Source organism: Schistocerca gregaria, unplaced genomic scaffold, assembly GCF_023897955.1.
Source record: "Schistocerca gregaria isolate iqSchGreg1 unplaced genomic scaffold, iqSchGreg1.2 ptg000649l, whole genome shotgun sequence".
NCBI lineage: Eukaryota > Metazoa > Arthropoda > Insecta > Orthoptera > Acrididae > Schistocerca > Schistocerca gregaria.
The window spans coordinates 27,501-40,000 of record NW_026062034.1 but is presented as its reverse complement, the minus strand read 5'-3'; the positions used below and the strand labels follow the sequence as shown (position 1 = coordinate 40,000).

Below are 12,500 nucleotides of genomic sequence, written 5' to 3'. Positions count from 1 at the left end.
GCACCAGCTATCCTGAGGGAAACTTCGGAGGGAACCAGCTACTAGATGGTTCGATTAGTCTTTCGCCCCTATACCCAGCTCCGACGATCGATTTGCACGTCAGAATCGCTACGGACCTCCATCAGGGTTTCCCCTGACTTCGTCCTGGCCAGGCATAGTTCACCATCTTTCGGGTCCCAACGTGTACGCTCTAGGTGCGCCTCACCTCGCAATGAGGACGAGACGCCCCGGGAGTGCGGAGGCCGCCGCCCCGTGAAGGGCGGGGAAGCCCCATCCTCCCTCGGCCCGCGCAAGGCGAGACCTTCACTTTCATTACGCCTTTAGGTTTCGTACAGCCCAATGACTCGCGCACATGTTAGACTCCTTGGTCCGTGTTTCAAGACGGGTCGTGAAATTGTCCAAAGCTGAAGCGCCGCTGACGGGAGCGATTATTCCGCCCGAGAGCATCCCGAGCCAACAGCGGCGCGGGTCCGGGGCCGGGCCAGGTAGGTCCGTCATCCGGGAAGAACCGCGCGCGCTTGCCGGGAGCCCGAGCGCCCAAAGGGGCGAATCGACTCCTCCAGATATACCGCCGAGCAGCCAGCCAGGACACCGGGGCTCTGCCCAACAGACGCGAACCGAGGCCCGCGGAAGGACAGGCTGCGCACCCGGGCCATAGGCCGGCACCCAGCGGGTCGCGACGTCCTACTAGGGGAGAAGTGCGGCCCACCGCACACCGGAACGGCCCCACCCCGCGGCGAGTGGAAAGGCAACCGGACACGACCCCGCCGCGGATTGCTCCGCGCGGGCGGCCGGCCCCATCTGCCGAGGGCGGGGGCCAGTGGCCGGATGGGCGTGAATCTCACCCGTTCGACCTTTCGGACTTCTCACGTTTACCCCAGAACGGTTTCACGTACTTTTGAACTCTCTCTTCAAAGTTCTTTTCAACTTTCCCTCACGGTACTTGTTCGCTATCGGTCTCGTGGTCATATTTAGTCTCAGATGGAGTTTACCACCCACTTGGAGCTGCACTCTCAAGCAACCCGACTCGAAGGAGAGGTCCCGCCGACGCTCGCACCGGCCGCTACGGGCCTGGCACCCTCTACGGGCCGTGGCCTCATTCAAGTTGGACTTGGGCTCGGCGCGAGGCGTCGGGGTAGTGGACCCTCCCAAACACCACATGCCACGACAGGCGGCAGCCTGCGGGGTTCGGTGCTGGACTCTTCCCTGTTCGCTCGCCGCTACTGGGGGAATCCTTGTTAGTTTCTTTTCCTCCGCTTAGTAATATGCTTAAATTCAGCGGGTAGTCTCGCCTGCTCTGAGGTCGTTGTACGAGGTGTCGCACGCCACACCGCCAGCCGGCTGTGCACGCTACCGAGAAAGTACCGGTATGCGAACCGCCAGGCGACGGGCGCGCATCGCACGTTTAAGGAGACGCGGCCGGCCACACAGGCGACCACGACACTCCCACGTCTCCGAAGCGGGACAAACGCCGCGCGCTTCAGTATACGTAGCCGACCCTCAGCCAGACGTGGCCCGGGAACGGAATCCATGGACCGCAATGTGCGTTCGAAACGTCGATGTTCATGTGTCCTGCAGTTCACATGTCGACGCGCAATTTGCTGCGTTCTTCATCGACCCACGAGCCGAGTGATCCACCGTCCTGGGTGATCTTTTCCTTTTCAGTCTCCCACTGTCTCTTTCAAGACAGTAGCATTTGCGGGACTGAGGCGTCTGACGGCCCCTGTTCCACTATTTTTTTGTGTCCAACGGCCTCACAGCCGATGGGCGTCGTACGGCTCCACACCGGAGCGGACAGGCACTCGGGCGAACGTCATTCAAAACCGGCGCCAGGCGCCAGGTACCGCAGGCCAGCCGCTCCAGAGCTTCAGCGCTCGTACCACACAACAACAACACTTCCGCTAGTTTTGAGAGGCACGCGTGGTTCCGCACGCGGCGCACGGCCACTGCCGTACAGGTAGCGTGTTGCGCGACACGACACGCACATCGAAAGACATGCAGTCTAGTCGGTAATGATCCTTCCGCAGGTTCACCTACGGAAACCTTGTTACGACTTTTACTTCCTCTAAATGATCAAGTTTGGTCATCTTTCCGGTAGCATCGGCAACGACAGAGTCGATGCCGCGTACCAGTCCGAAGACCTCACTAAATCATTCAATCGGTAGTAGCGACGGGCGGTGTGTACAAAGGGCAGGGACGTAATCAACGCGAGCTTATGACTCGCGCTTACTGGGAATTCCTCGTTCATGGGGAACAATTGCAAGCCCCAATCCCTAGCACGAAGGAGGTTCAGCGGGTTACCCCGACCTTTCGGCCTAGGAAGACACGCTGATTCCTTCAGTGTAGCGCGCGTGCGGCCCAGAACATCTAAGGGCATCACAGACCTGTTATTGCTCAATCTCGTGCGGCTAGAAGCCGCCTGTCCCTCTAAGAAGAAAAGTAATCGCTGACAGCACGAAGGATGTCACGCGACTAGTTAGCAGGCTAGAGTCTCGTTCGTTATCGGAATTAACCAGACAAATCGCTCCACCAACTAAGAACGGCCATGCACCACCACCCACCGAATCAAGAAAGAGCTATCAATCTGTCAATCCTTCCGGTGTCCGGGCCTGGTGAGGTTTCCCGTGTTGAGTCAAATTAAGCCGCAGGCTCCACTCCTGGTGGTGCCCTTCCGTCAATTCCTTTAAGTTTCAGCTTTGCAACCATACTTCCCCCGGAACCCAAAAGCTTTGGTTTCCCGGAGGCTGCCCGCCGAGTCATCGGAGGAACTGCGGCGGATCGCTGGCTGGCATCGTTTATGGTTAGAACTAGGGCGGTATCTGATCGCCTTCGAACCTCTAACTTTCGTTCTTGATTAATGAAAACATACTTGGCAAATGCTTTCGCTTCTGTTCGTCTTGCGACGATCCAAGAATTTCACCTCTAACGTCGCAATACGAATGCCCCCGCCTGTCCCTATTAATCATTACCTCGGGTTCCGAAAACCAACAAAATAGAACCGAGGTCCTATTCCATTATTCCATGCACACAGTATTCAGGCGGGCTTGCCTGCTTTAAGCACTCTAATTTGTTCAAAGTAAACGTGCCGGCCCACCGAGACACTCAACAAAGAGCACCCTGGTAGGATTTAAACGGGGTCCGCCTCGGGACGCGAAAGCACCCCTTCGGCTCGCCCCACCGGCAGGACGTCCCACGATACATGCCAGTTAAACACCGACGGGCGGTGAACCAACAGCGTGGGACACAAATCCAACTACGAGCTTTTTAACCGCAACAACTTTAATATACGCTATTGGAGCTGGAATTACCGCGGCTGCTGGCACCAGACTTGCCCTCCAATAGATACTCGTTAAAGGATTTAAAGTGTACTCATTCCGATTACGGGGCCTCGGATGAGTCCCGTATCGTTATTTTTCGTCACTACCTCCCCGTGCCGGGAGTGGGTAATTTGCGCGCCTGCTGCCTTCCTTGGATGTGGTAGCCGTTTCTCAGGCTCCCTCTCCGGAATCGAACCCTGATTCCCCGTTACCCGTTACAACCATGGTAGGCGCAGAACCTACCATCGACAGTTGATAAGGCAGACATTTGAAAGATGCGTCGCCGGTACGAGGACCGTGCGATCAGCCCAAAGTTATTCAGAGTCACCAAGGCAAACGGACCAGACAAGCCAATCCGATTGGTTTTGATCTAATAAAAGCGTCCCTTCCATCTCTGGTCGGGACTCTGTTTTTTTTTTTTTTTTTTTTTTTTTTTTTTTTTTAAAAAATTCTTTATTTCCATAAACAATGTTAATTTTACATCTAGCCCACTGCCTTATTTGATTAGTGGGCCAAGTTAGTTATACAAGGGTAATTAGCAGCTAATTCTAAGTTCTATGTAGTAACTAGTTAGTATATAAGTGAACAGTAAGCAATGGGCAACATTATTGTTAGTCTACTACAAACATTTAATCTTTAGACTAGTTACTAATCCTACAGCGTTACAGTTGTGTCAGCTAATTTATATAAACCTACTGTAGAGCCTTGCTCATTGAGCTAACCCCAATGAGCGTGCCCCTGACACTGGGCAGGCCGAGATGGTGATCGCTGCAGGTTACTAATAATAAAATCTAAAAACTAAGTCCTACAACTAACTTATCCTAATGTCAAGTCCGGTGCGTTGTCTGGTTTGGTAAGGCTGCACCCCACCCCCCCAGAGTCCTGTGGCGCGGCGGATTCAGACTGAGGAAGTCGGCCTTTCCGCGCCCAGGCGGTTTGGGAGTAGGGTATCATACTCTATCTGTGTCCTGGGTTATCTCTTTTTGTGCTACTATAGGTCTTTCAGGTAGTCCTTTAGGACTTTCTGAGATACCGCGTTAGCCAGTTTGTTTATGATGTCGAAAGTGTCGCGATGTCTGATTAGTCTAAAAGTGTCGTTATGTGGTAGTTGGTCCCGCAGTACTGAGGCCACATCATTGAAAAGGGGGCACTCGTAGACTACATGGTCAGGAGTACCCTCCGGAACACCACAGTCACACGCAGGTGTCGCCTTTTTACCAAATCGGCATAGATATGTCGAGTACGGTCCATGCCCAGTGAGGAAGTGGATGAGTCCCCGGGATGGATCGAAATGTGACATTTCCATCCTTTCCCTAACATCTGGTAGGAGCTCAAAGGTACGTCGCCCTGTTTCTTCGGTTTCCCACGAAAGTTGCCATAGCAGCTCCCCTTTTTTCCTAATTTCTACTTTATTTTCTGTCCTGCTGCCCAGAATTTCCTCGGTTTTTTCCAAATTCCCCTTTTTAGTCCAGTACCAAGCGGCCTGCTCCCGAATTTTGATATCCAGGGGGCAAAGCCCCATAATAACTAACAGGGCTCCTCCCGGTGTAGTTCTGTATGCCCCCACTGATCTCAGGATCATATTTCTCTGCACTCTCCTCACTGTCATGGCGGGCACCACCCTCGTGAGCCTGTGTGCCCAGACTCCGGATCCGTAACCCACTATGGATGTTAGTATACTGTTATGATAGAGTTTGATGAGATGTGGTGGAAGATGAAACCGCTTATGCCCAATGGAGATGAGGTTGTTGAGTACCTGTAAAGCTCTTTGAGTTACGGTTTCAATGTGTCTACTGAAAGTCCACCTTTCATCAATGATGATACCTAGATAGCGTGTCTCACGTCGCCGGAGAACTGGTGATCCATCTATCCTAATAGTTGGGTTACGAGCTAATTGTCCCTTTAGAAGAAGATAGGTAGACTTGGCCGGTGAAATTGTCATTTTTGTCTTGCGGCACCATAGTTGGAGTGTGTTTATTGCTCTCTCGATCTTAGGCTCTATGTCCTCTCGGCTACGGCCGCCGACCAGTAGGAGGAGATCATCTGCGTAGGCTATCACCTCCAGCACTTCGTCGCTTTGTTGTAATGTATCTAGTAAGGGTTCCATGTGGATGTCCCAGAACAGCGGACCCAGTACGGAACCCTGGGGACATCCCTTGGTGATAGTTTTCCTTACTCTTGTGCTAGCAGATGATAGCCAGACCTCCCGATCTTCACAATAGCTCCTCAGACAGCCATATAGCGGCCCTGGACACTCCTTCTCCCTTAAGCAGGAGAAGAGCGAAGGCCACCACAGGTTGTCGAAGGCGCCACTTATATCCACCATGATGCCAACAACGTACTTGTACGGGGTAGAGCCGCAGACCTCGGCCGCCAGGGCGATTGCATCAGATGCCGATCGTCCAGACCTGAAGCCAAACTGCCTGTTGCTCATTCCGCACAGCACTCGGTGTGCCGCCAGTCTATCAGCCAGAAGTCTCTCCAGAATCTTCCCAAGCAGATCAAGCAGGCAGATAGGTCTATAAGATTTGGTTTCTGCTGGGTCTTTGTCAGCCCCTTTCTTTATAATTACCACATTTGCCCTCTTCCATATTCGAGGGAACTTTTTCTGCTTGAGGCATTCGTTATATAAATGAGTTAGAGGGGCGACTATCTGGGGGGCCAGGAATTGCACCACTTCCGCCACAATACCGTCTGGCCCAGGAGCTTTTCCTCTCTTCAGGGAATTTATGTGGCCAGCTACCTCTTCTTCTGAGAATGGGTAGACTGCCATATCATTTTCATACGCATTGTTGTTATTCTCCCGCAGCTGTCTCATCCGCTGTATCATCAGGCAACAGGGAGTGGAGAAGGACCTCAGCAGTTTCCTGCCAAGACCCCGTCATCCGGTCCCCATGCCTGACGGTTGAAAGCTCCATCGGAGAACGGATCTTTTCCCGGACAAGCCTGTAGGGAACTCCCCATGGGTCTAATGCTAGTTGGTTCAGAACAAAGTGTTCCCAACTTTTTGTTCTAACTTCCCGTAGCTGTTTTTGGAAGTTATCTTTGGCTTCCCGGTAAAGCTGCAGCCATCTTTGTCTTTCTTGCCAGACGACACTGCGCTGGTAGTGCCTCCTGAGCCTTCTGACCGACCGGCGCATCTCCTCTAGTTCAGCAGACCATGGTGATGGAGAGGCCGCCATGGCCCTCCTCCTAGTAGGTACGGCTGCCTTGACTGCTCGAGTTATTACTGAGACCAGTTCTTCGGCTCTGTTGTCAACGTCAAAGTGTCTGTGGTCGTCACCTTCTGATATCGGAGGAATGTCGCACTCCCCAGCAAGTCTCTCCCAGTCGGCTCTATTGTAATTGTATTGTATTTCCCACCCCATGGCCCAGCGGCTCTCGCCATCTCCTATGTTGAAAGTAATAAGATTGTGGTCACTTGTAGTGGCATTCTCAACTACTTTCCATTGCTGGATTAGGTATGCTGCGTTTGGCGTAGCCAGGGTCACGTCGATGTTTGTGCCTTGGCCCCCTCCCGCCGCATAGGTCGGAGGGTTGCCTGGCTTGTTAGCCACTACAAGCTGCAAGGCCATGATGGCTTCTTCTGCCTTCTCTCCATTGGGATCCCTGGTGCCGCTGTACCATAAGGGGGATTTGGCATTCATATCGGCAGTCACAAATGTTTTCCGCCCCCGCAACGCCGTGATAGCTGTGGTGAGATGAGCTAGGTGTCTTTCAATATCATCACCATATTGAAAGTATGTGTTGATCATAATAATAGCTCCTGCTGGAGATTGCAGCTCCACGACGTTGCAGTGGCTGGTTGTGAACTGCGTTAGAACTGTAGCCCTTATCAGTTTGTTAGTGATAATAATTGCCGCTTTTGGGTCTTCACCTCTGCAGACGACTTGCCAGGTCGCAGCTGTGAAAGCAATCTTCCCGTTTAGGGAGTACGGCTCCTGCAGGCAGACCACATCCAGTCTCCTCTCCTCCACTTCCCTTCGCAACTCCTGCATGACAAGTCTGCTGTTATGGGTGTTTAGTTGGCCAATGGTGATTTCCGTCATGTAGTTGTCTATGGAGTGTATGTGTGAATCCTGTCATGAGGCCATGTTTTGTTCCAGTCGAATGTGATACGTCCATTTGCCAGAACAGCTTGTCGATAAATTTCATTCAGGTCGAATTTTTCTCCACGTCTGTCAAAGACTTTCTTTAGTAGGTCACGCAGGGCTCCGAAGTCAGTGGGGAGATTCACTGACTTGAGTTGAATTCTGTCCACAGCCTCCATTACCGAGAAGGTGACTCTCTGTCCATATTCATGTCCCACCCGAACCACATGTCTCAAGGCAGTGGTCAGGGTAGTCGGCTGCTCCAGCCTCGCCAGTTGCATGGTGAGTTCCAGGTTTGGATAGACTCTGACTGGATCGACAGGTGGCAGTCTCACTACAGGATCTTTTATTGCATCTGGTTCACTTGAACTAGTTATTTTATTTTCTTGAACTGGTTGTTTTGTTGTTATATTTAATTCTGCTGAGACTGCCACCGTCTCTGGTACAGGATGCCGTTGCCGTAGGTCTTTTGTCGGCCTTGTTTCCCTGCTTGGGGAGGAGGGGAGCGTGACTGCCAGAGGCCTCGTTTGTGTCCCTCTATCCGTAGTGGTAGAGTCGGTTTGAGTGCTTTTATCTACGGTTCTGGTTGTGGTGCCCATGTGCAACCTCAAGAAAAGCTTGAAAGCACTCGCCCTCAGGGCATCCCTCCTCCTTTTGCTAGGGGATTTCCTTTTGGGCATCCTGTTGGCTTTGGTTTGATCAGCCATAGTCTATTCTTGAAATAAGCCTTTGTTCCAGAAGTCTGTAGGTGGGGCAGCTACGTCCCGTGGTACCACAGGGCTTTTTACCCCGTCTCTTGCAGGGGATACAAACCGCCGCAGCCCTACAGTCCTTCCTGACGTGGCCATCCTCGCCACATTTCGAGCAGGCCGACCCCCTGGTACAGTGCCTCAAAACGTGGTCGAGATCTCCACAATTGTGGCAACGCGGTACGACCAGAAAGTCGCGTGTATTAATGGCGTGAAAACCGACATATAGTCTGCCCATTGCTGTAATTCTTTTCCACATGTGAGCGGAGACCTCGGCAACGTGATGGACCACATCACGGTCCCGAGGCCCGGTTTTAAATCTCAAATTGAAGTTTGCTTTAAATTCTTCTTCTGTCATATCATCAAAATTCTGAGCCTTTATAGATTTTTGTAGTTCTTCATTCGTCATGACTGTTGGTACATCATACAAGATGACCAATGGGTTTCTTTTCCTCGGTGGCTCGCATTTGACCACCGAGTTTAGTTTTGCATTATTTAACAGTTTCTCTTTGTCTTCTTCTGAAGCTACTTCAACAATGACAGAGTTTCTGCTGGGTTTTACCTTATTTATTTTAATTTTGTCTTTAGCTGGATTGATAGTTGTCGTAAGCAATTCCTGTATTCTTTTTACGCTAGTGTCTTGGCCTGGTAGGGTTCTTAGGAATACCGTTGTGTCAGATCTTTTAGTAACTTTTGCAATGGTATCCTTTGTAGTCTGCGGTTTTGGTGGCGCTTGTGCGACCACCGCCGCCCAGGTCTTTCCGGGTTGTTTCCTTAGTCTCTCATTTTCTTTTGTCAGTTCTTCCACTCGGCCCTCAAGCTTGGCGTTTGCGATAGCCCACGCCGCCAGTTCATTTTTGATTATAGTCAGAGCCGCTTGACTAATTTTACCATTTTTAATATGTTGCTCGAGGAGCAATGATATTCTCGTGTGTCTTTGTAGAACGTTTTCCTCAGTTGCCTGTCCCGACTCGTCCTGAGGAGCGGGTTCAGACATCACGGAAGCTCGCGTTGGCGCACTCGAATCACTCGTTTCTGGTGTAGCCATGATGAACGAGTGATAAAAAAAAGGGGGTGGGAGCCCGTCTCTTGCCCCGGACCGGCTCCTCTGGCATGGGGGGGGACTTCTGCAGCTCGCTCACCGACCTCGCCCCTAGGTCAAGAGCACTCCAGAGCTGCTGGGTTCAGCGCGCCGTTTCCAGCGCACTGGTCCCCCTCGGTGACTTCGTCATCGGCGATTTCACGCGACGCACCCCGGCAACTGCACCCCGCACTCCGGAGAGGCGGATGCACCTCTCGCCCTTCGCCGCCTACTTGCCCGAGTTTCCACCTCTCGGCCAGGGACCCACTCCTACTCAGGTGGCGGGCCGGTCCCCCAGGCGTTCGGCGGTCTGGACCCATCTAACCTGGCCCAGGCGATGTTACCACCACCTGGGTTTGGCAGAACACGCCCCGGATACCCAGGGGCGCGGCGAAGCACCCTTGCCGACACGCGCCGCGATCCCACGTCGACAAACGAGATCGCCGGCATGCAGAGCACCTGTTGTTCTGTGCCCTGCGAAAAGAAGGGACTGATGTATGGTCCCTCGACACAGCTCCCCCTGTGCCATGCACCCTTCGCTTTCGCATCGGGTTGGGTCGCAGCTCTCCCTTTTGTCGCAAGGCAAAAAGCCAAGCTTAACGTCTGGCACCACGGGAAGGCGGAAAGAGCCACTTGGGAAGGAGAGGCTGTAAGAGACGCGTCACTTCCCCTGTGAGGACTGCCGCGGCACGCCCGTCTGGAAGCGATACGCCCCAGTGCGAGCCTACGCGCCGTCGAGCGACCGACCTCACGCCAGACTCGGGACTCTGTTTGCATGTATTAGCTCTAGAATTACCACAGTTATCCAAGTAACGTGGGTACGATCTAAGGAACCATAACTGATTTAATGAGCCATTCGCGGTTTCACCTTAATGCGGCTTGTACTGAGACATGCATGGCTTAATCTTTGAGACAAGCATATGACTACTGGCAGGATCAACCAGGGAGCTGCGTCAACTAGAGCTGAGCAGCCGGCCGCCCGGGAGTGTGTCCCGGGGGCCCGCGCGAACACGCAAGCGTCCGCTCAATTATTCTGCAAACAGGAGGAGGCCGAGCTCCCCTGCACGATACACCTCGAAACCCTCTCAGGTCCCGGCGGCGCGCAGCGCCGTCCTAGGTACTTGGTCGGTTTCGAGAGAGGCGCAATCGCCCGGAGTTAGGCGAGTAGACGGTTTTAGTGCGAACACCCTTGCTCCCAACTGAGCTTGCCGCTGCCGACAGAGGCCCGGGAGCGTGCTGTCGTGGCATTGCCGGCGGGAGACAACACGCGCCACCTATGGTGACCGGCAGCTCCAACGCCAGCGCCACACAAGGGCAAAGCCCCACTTGGGTGCAGAAGCGAACTCTCCCAGCACAGCGCACGCGCCAACACGTCCGCACAACTGCGATACAAACCACCTGCGAGAACCGCTGGGGCGACCGAGCAGCAGACGGCGTCGCGGCGCCGAGTGCCAGGCGGCGGCGCATCCTCAACGCACACAGTCCTCAATCAGACCAGCACACTGCAGATGTCCACCGCGCTTCGCACCGGGCTCGGCTGAACCAACTTTGGCCGCCAGGCGCCGCGTGCAGGGTGCGCCGCAGCGTAGCTGCACCGCCTGCCGGGCCCGTCGGCTGGCGCTCCTGCCACTCGGCGCCCCCCACCAGCCGCCTGTTGCGCGTGCGCCCACGCAGCGCGCGGCCAACACGCCGGGCGGCCCCCCTTCACCGGCCGGGAACAGTCCCACCAAGCCACCGCCGCGTATCGCTTCATACCCACATGGACCTAGTCACGTGTGTGGATGTGGCGGGTACCGCTGAAACAACCGGTTAATAGCTGTACCGATCGTCGCCATCACAGATTCACCTCCAGCGTGAACAACCGCTCAACAACGGATTTCCAGTTCATTTGCGTATCTTGGGCAGTAAACGTAGATGTCCACCTACATTTGCGAATTCAACAATTCTTGCATGCCAGGATGTCATGTGTCACGACACGCTACATCAGACCACATACACACTGCGACATGTGCAGAAGAGAACACGTGGAAGGTGGCCCGCGCACGTATGCGATGTCCCTTCCGCGATCCACTGTCAACCGGCATCTGCGGCATGTCCCAGATATGGAACGCGGTCCACCAGGGTAGCACTTTGTGTGAGGCAATACGACAAAGTCGGAATACACGCGTCACTACATCAGACGGCTCACGCTGACCTGACCTGACCTGACCTGACCTGACCTGACTCACCGCACCACCACCCCCAGCGACCCAGGGTGACATACAATGCGTTCGTACGTTCCTCCCACACGCCTCTACGGCGTACCACAGTGCAACCTAGCTGTTATTGGGAGACGAGACAAGTAGCATCGAGCACAACATATGGAAATTGAGATTCGACACCGTTGGGCACAGCCAGCGTACGGTCACACGTATCACACTACTTCACTCTGTACGTAACGACCGATGATCGGTACAGCGTGTGGGTTACGCGTACGACATCAGCGGACAATGGACACAGACCATACCACGACGTACACTGAGGGCGTCGACATCTGAATGCAACTGAACAGCTGCGAGGCTCATTTAACACTCAAACGCCAGACCGACCAGCTTGAGAGGACAGAGACACAAAGAGGGGGACAGAGGGGGGGGGGGGCGGCGATATAGTCCTATTGCAGTACAATTGACAGTGGATAGCGGGAATATGTGGAAAGTAAGCAACACTCGCAAGACATCTACATGAGGATAACAACGACACCAGAGATTCCGAGCAGTGAACTATGTTAGGCAAAGGGACAACGTGGGTTAGGTTAAGGGACAACGTGGGTTAGGTTAAGGGACAACGTGGGTTAGGTTAAGGGACAACGTGGGTTAGGTTAAGGGACAACGTGGGTTAGGTTAAGGGACAACGTGGGTTAGGTTAAGGGACAACGTGGGTTAGGTTAAGGGACAACGTGGGTTAGGTTAAGGGACAACGTGGGTTAGGTTAAGGGACAACGTGGGTTAGGTTAAGGGACAACGTGGGTTAGGTTAAGGGACAACGTGGGTTAGGTTAAGGGACAACGTGGGTTAGGTTAAGGGACAACGTGGGTTAGGTTAAGGGACAACGTGGGTTAGGTTAAGGGACAAATTGAGTTAGGTTAAGGGACAACGTGGGTTAGGTTAAGGGACAAATTGAGTTAGGTTAAGGGACAAATTGAGTTAGGTTAAGGGACAAATTGAGTTAGGTTAAGGGACAAATTGAGTTAGGTTAAGGGACAACGTGGGTTAGGTTAAGGGAC

General features: G+C 53.4%; 2 non-coding genes across 2 annotated transcripts in view; both read right to left on the bottom strand.

Moving 5' to 3' along the window:
• LOC126317914 (large subunit ribosomal RNA) overlaps positions 1-1,306 on the bottom strand; it is a 4,222-nt gene extending 2,916 nt beyond the window's left edge. Inside the window, exon 1 of the ribosomal RNA XR_007557020.1 lies at positions 1-1,306. This exon is cut by the window's left edge and continues 2,916 nt beyond it. This is a non-coding gene — a ribosomal RNA (large subunit ribosomal RNA).
• A 188-nt stretch (positions 1,307-1,494) lies between these two features.
• On the bottom strand, positions 1,495-1,649 carry LOC126318006 (5.8S ribosomal RNA). Its single transcript, XR_007557096.1, has one exon. It is a non-coding gene; the product is annotated as a 5.8S ribosomal RNA (ribosomal RNA).
• Between the last annotated feature and the right edge of the window lie 10,851 nt (positions 1,650-12,500).